The sequence below is a fragment of the Gossypium arboreum genome, chromosome 1, assembly GCF_025698485.1.
Source record: "Gossypium arboreum isolate Shixiya-1 chromosome 1, ASM2569848v2, whole genome shotgun sequence".
NCBI lineage: Eukaryota > Viridiplantae > Streptophyta > Magnoliopsida > Malvales > Malvaceae > Gossypium > Gossypium arboreum.
Window position 1 is genome coordinate 122,498,034 of NC_069070.1, and position 5,926 is coordinate 122,503,959.

The following is a 5,926-nucleotide window of genomic DNA, read 5'->3' on the forward strand; positions in this document are numbered from 1 at the left end:
CCACCTGTTCTGAAAGTTTGATTTTCTTCTGGTGAACTGGACATCTTTTTATTTACGTTTGAAGTTTTGGGTTTTTAAATGTGATAAGGTCGCTCATTTATTTTTGATGGTTTTTTTATATGTATTACTAAGATAGGTAATACTTATTTTAACTGTTGAAATTGGATAGCTTTAGGGCGCGTTTTCAAAAACAACAGTTGATTTCAAAATAACACGACAACAAGCAAAGCTTCCGCAGTGAAAGTATTTTCCAAAATTAATCACTTTTCCTAAAAATGACTTAATCAAATCGGTTTCCTACAAATATCCATGACGTTAAAGTGTGGCAATGGCGGTATGCATGTCTAGGATTGGATCCGAAGGGAGCTTGGTACTTAAGCAGTCCGATAGACTCACCACCTCTTTTCCGGTTTCCTACCTGGTGCACAACTTACATTCACTTTAACCTTTAATGAATTAATCTTTTAAACATCAAGTACGATTTTCTGGACTTAGAATAGAAATTTTTTTTACGTTTTTGATGTGGCATGCCGGATCTGGCCATAACTTCTGAGCCGGGTTTGGGGTGCTACATTTAGTGGTATCAGAGCCTAGGTTGCAACAACTCAGCTGTGGAATGGGTTTACAAAAACAAAGATTTTCGAAAGCGAAAATTTTATAAAGAATGCGAAAAACTCGATTTTCAAAATTTAGATCTTTAGAAGGTGGCATTCCGAATCTCCGGCCCAAGCCTGTAAGTATTACTCTGAACTCTTCTGAATTTTTTTCTGACTTATCTGTCTGTACTAAAATCCTGCTAGGATACTCTAGATAGGATAATACTGAAACCATAGGACAATCTGATAAGAGACTGAAATTGTAGCTAGACTTCGATTCTGCGAAAACAAACTCTGAACTCATCGTCGATTCATAAAACATCTATAATAAACACTGGAATATTAATTGATGCATAAAAATTCAGAATCAAGATAATACGATATGAGTACAAGAGGCCGTGGACGGAGCCGAGGAAGTGCTCGAGCGAGATCTTCGTCTTCGAGACATATGCAGGCGGTGGATGCACCGGTACCACCGACAACAGAGGTAGAGTCTCATGATCATGGTCTTTGGGGATGATGCCCGTCACGGTAATGCTTCGTGTTCGGAAAGGGTTGCGGGACAAGTTCGAACAACGGAATTCGAGGATCGATTTCGAATGACTTGAGCTAACGGAGTGGAGATCTTTAGGGCGTGTCGGTATAGCCCGAATGTGGCGGAATATTGGTTGGAGGCCACGAACGGATTATGGACAACTTGGACCGCTCTGAGGAGATTGTGAGTGGGGTATCTGTAGTAAGTCCTTTGGGTCACTTTCGTTAGGGTAAACAAACTGTATAGGGGTGTACCCTTAGAAACTCAAAGTAGGATTTTCCCTGGAGATCTGATGGAGTTACCGTTCAGAGAGTTTGATCTCATTTTAGGATGGACTGGCTTGTTAAGCATAAGGTGACTCTGGATTGTGCTGCTAAATAAATGGTGTTAAGGACCACAAAGGATAAGGAGGCTATGGTGATAGGTGAGCGAAGGGATTTTTGTCCAATGTGGTGTCGGCTTTAAGAGCCGAAAAGTGGATTCGAAAAGGTTGTGAGGCCTATTTGGCATTTGTAAGTCAGTCAGAAGAGGAGGGACTGATAGTGGATAAGGTTAGGACTGTAAAGGAGTTCCAAGATGTTTTTCCGGAGGAGCTTCCAGGATTGCCTCTGAACCGAGAAGTTGAGTTTGGAATAGATTTGTTGCCTGGAACGGCGCCTGTGTCCATCGCACCGTATAGGATGGCACCGAAGGAGTTAGTGGAGTTAAAGGCTCAAATTTAAGAGTTGTTGGACAAGGACTTCATTAGGCCAAGCGTGTCTCCATGGGGAGCACCGGTGCTATTCGTGAAAAAGAAGGATGGTACGATGCGGATGTGCATTGATTATCGCCAGTTGAACAAAATGACGATTAAGAATAAGTATCCACTACCAAGGATTGTCGATCTATTCGACCAGCTTAGAGGAGCTTCCGTATTTTCCAAGATCGACCTTCGATCTGGATATCATCAGTTAAGGGTCAAGGAGGCAGATATCCAAAAGACGACATTCAGGACTCAGTATGGTCATTACGAGTTTCTGGTTATGCCATTTGGACTAACGAACGCTCCTGGCGTTTATGGATCTGATGAATCGTGTGTTCCAACCATTTTTAGATCAGTTCGTAGTCATCTTTATTGACGATGTCCTGGTATATTCTGAAACTCAAGCGAAACATGATGTGCATCTCCGTATAGTGCTGCGAGTGTTAAGGGAGAAGGAACTCTTTGCGAAGTTCAGCAAGTGTGAATTTCGGTTGATGGAGGTAACCTTCTTAGGACATGTGGTCTCTACCGAAGGGATTAAGGTGGACCCTCGAAAGATTGAAGCAATTTTGGAGTGGAAGCCACCTAGGACGGTGTCGGAAATTTAAAGTTTCCTAGGGTTGGCAGGATACTACAGAAGGTTTGTGGAAGGTTTTTCTGTGATGGCAGCACCTCTGACAAAACTCATAAGGAAAGGAGTACCGTTTGTATGGACTGAGAAGCAGCAGGAAGCTTTTGAGAAGTTGAAGAAAGTTCTGACTGAAGCACCTGTGTTAATTCAGCCAGAGTCTGGGAAGGATTTTAGTGTGTACAGTGACGCATCACACGTGGATTTGGGCTGCGTGTTAATGCAAGAGGGTAAGGTGGTTGCATATGCATCACGATAGCTTAAGCCTCATGAGGGAAACTATTTGACTCATGATTTAGAGTTGGCAGCAGTGATATTTGCACTTAAGATTTGGAGACATTACTTGTACGGAGAAAGGTGTATTATATACACTGACCATAAGAGTCTTAAGTATTTGTTGACTCAGAAGGAGCTGAACCTTAGGCAAAGGAGATGGATTGAGTTGCTTAAGAATTATGATTGTTCGATCGAGTATCACCCAAGCAAGGCTAATGTGGTAGCCGATGCTCTAAGTCGTAGAGCTGTATCTGATCTGAGAGCAATGTTTGCTCGTCTGAGTCTGTATGATGATGGAAGTTTGTTTGCTAAGTTGCAAGTGCGGCTAACCTGGGTGGATCAGATTAAGGAAAAACAGTTGAAAGATGAGTCTTTGGTTGCTCGTTTTCAACAAGTTAAGGAAGGGGAAACTTCTGAGTTTGGGAGCCAGAAGAGACGATGCAATAGAAATACCCTCATCTGTTTGGATTAGGTAAATTTCGAGGACGAAATTTCTTTAAGGAGGGTAGAGTTGTAACGCCCCAATTTTCGAGAATCCTGTGAATGTTGGCATAGGTTTAATTATGTTAGTGGGCCTCTAGAAAGCCCAAACTTAAGATAGAACCCGACAATTTTAGTTAATTTTTGTTCCATAAGAAAAAGGGGGTGAAATTATGAAATAGGACCTATGTGAAAATGTTTGAAAATGCTATAGGCTAAATTGAAGTGGCCAAATAAATAGGAGTGCAAAATAGGAGGATTTGCATGACAAACCTCCCATTTTACATGAAGTGGCTAGCCATCATGTTGTTGTAGACAAAATGTACACTTGATATCCATAATTTATGGTACAAATTGATACAAATTGATAATAGGTTAGGTAAATGTTCAATGATAATAGGTTAGGTAAATGTTCAATGATAATAGGTTAGGTAAATGTTCCATGATAATGGGTTAGGTAAATGTTTCATGATAATGGGTTAGGTAAATGTTTCATGATAAGAATTTCATGTCTTTTGTATTAAAGAATTAAATGGATGAAATATGAAGTTTTATTAAAAGAAAAAGGGGTGAAAAGAACAAAGTTTTGTCCATCTTTGTTCATCATAGCTGAAAGTTAGAGAAGAGAAAGGAGAGGAGAAAGCTCTTGAGTATTTGGTCATTAGGAGGAGGAAAATTGAAGGTAAGTTCTTGGTACCTTGCTTCTATTTTAAGGTTCATGAGTTCTTCTTGACTCTATCTTAACTCTTGAAGTATATTTTGATTTTTAGTTGTGTTGTGAGCATTTAGTCATGAATTAAAATGAAGGAAATGGTTGTTGTTTCATGTTCTTTTGATGAAAAATGGAAGATAGGTGAAGTTGAGCCAAACAAATGAGCATGCATGTGCCTTAGATGTTAAAGGAAAAATCAGCTAACATGTTGTGCTTTAAAATGATGAAATGGAGATTATACTTAAGTAAAATCATAGATATGTGATGATTGATTGGTGATATACATGTTTAAATAACATGCATGCAAGGTATGTGTGAAAGAGTGATTTGGTAATAAATCTGCTTGGGACAGCAGCAGTAACGTGACTTTGGAAAATCACCATAAATTTTGGGAGAAGAATTAGAAGCTGAATAAATTATGTAATTAAAGCTTATTGAGTCTAGTTTCTAATGAAATAAACAAGAACATATTTTGAATTTTGTACAATGAGAAATTTGATTCGTAATGAAGAGTGGTCAGATTAGTCAAACAGTGAAACATGGGAAACTTTGAGAAAAATCTGGTATTGATTGGCTAAACCAAAAATTCTGAAAATTTTATGGATAAAATATATATGAGTCTATTTTCAAGGAAAATCAACTGCACTTGATTTGGAGTTTCGTAGCTCCAGTTATAAATAATTTAGTGACTGTTGCTCAGGAAGACGGCTTGCAGTGAAATTATGATTATGTGGTAAACATTGACAAAAATTTGTTAATGAGTTGCTTATTGATATCTTAGAAGCTTACTATGATTTGTAGGTGCGGTTGGCCGAATATTGTAAGGGGTTAATACGTAGTTTGTATTTGAATAGTTAGATTAACGTGTTAGTAATCCAATTGTAGGCGGTTTGTGTGTGGATCTCACAAGATATCGTCGCAAAGCAATGTGTGTAATCGACACCTCTCATAGACTAGATTGGCAAAAGTCGAAAAGCGAAATGCCGAAAAAGTCGAGATTTTGGGAATTTGCGAGTGTGCAAATGCTCGTAAGATAGTTGGGTTTGTATATTTGGTAATCTAAAGTAATAAACTGCAGCGATTTTGTACATTTTGATAATTTGGGCTTAATGGGCCAAAGATCGGGTTCATGGGCCAACGGGCCCAATTCAGTAAGTATGTGCGGTAAGTGTTCTGATAGTACGTAAATAGTTAGGATATGCATGAAAACCCTAAAAGTAGCTAAATTACTATAATACCCCTATGTATGGAAAATTACTGTTATACCCCTAGGTGCAAAATTACCGTTATACCCTTAGGGTTAATTTTGACTGAAAGGCATGACGATCTGATTCTGTATGATGTATGCCATGATTATATATCTGTTGCATGGGGACATGGATTATATTATGGAGGAAGCGTTCTGGTGGCTATGCCACAAATATCTGATCCGGTGGCTCGCCACAAATATTCTGCTACGGTGGCTCGCCACGATTATCTATATCTGGTGACTCGTCACATTATTCTTCTCTGCAGCCATGCTGCAAATTCTGTGGTGTGTAGCGGTTGGGTGGGTCGAGTTGTCTCCCCACACGGTGTAAGGTTGGTACAGGGGTGTATACGGTTGGATATGGTTGGGTTTCTGCATAAACATGTAATATCATTACGTTACATTATGGGCCTATGGGCTTTAGTTTGAATTCTGTTCTGGGCTAAGGCCAACTTATTCTATTTCTGTGGTTTAAGCTGATATAGGCTATGGTTGGGTTAATTTACACACTGAGTTTCCCCAAACTCACCCCTTTTATTTTCATCCACGTAGGTAATCCCCAACCATAGTGGGCTTGGAGCTGTGAGGGAATTCGGAGTGGCCACCTGTTCTGAAAGTTTGATTTTCTTCTGGTGAACTGGACATCCTTTTATTTACGTTTGAAGTTTTGGGTTTTTAAATGTGATAAGGTCGCTTATTTATTTTTGA

The 5,926-nt window shown here is 39.3% G+C and overlaps 1 long non-coding RNA gene across 1 annotated transcript; it reads left to right on the plus strand.

The window, feature by feature from the left end:
• Nucleotides 1–3,749: 3,749 nt before the first annotated feature.
• Nucleotides 3,750–5,926, plus strand: LOC128296570 (uncharacterized). Its single transcript, XR_008287204.1, has 2 exons — nt 3,750–3,939; nt 5,771–5,926. It is a non-coding gene; the product is annotated as an uncharacterized LOC128296570 (long non-coding RNA).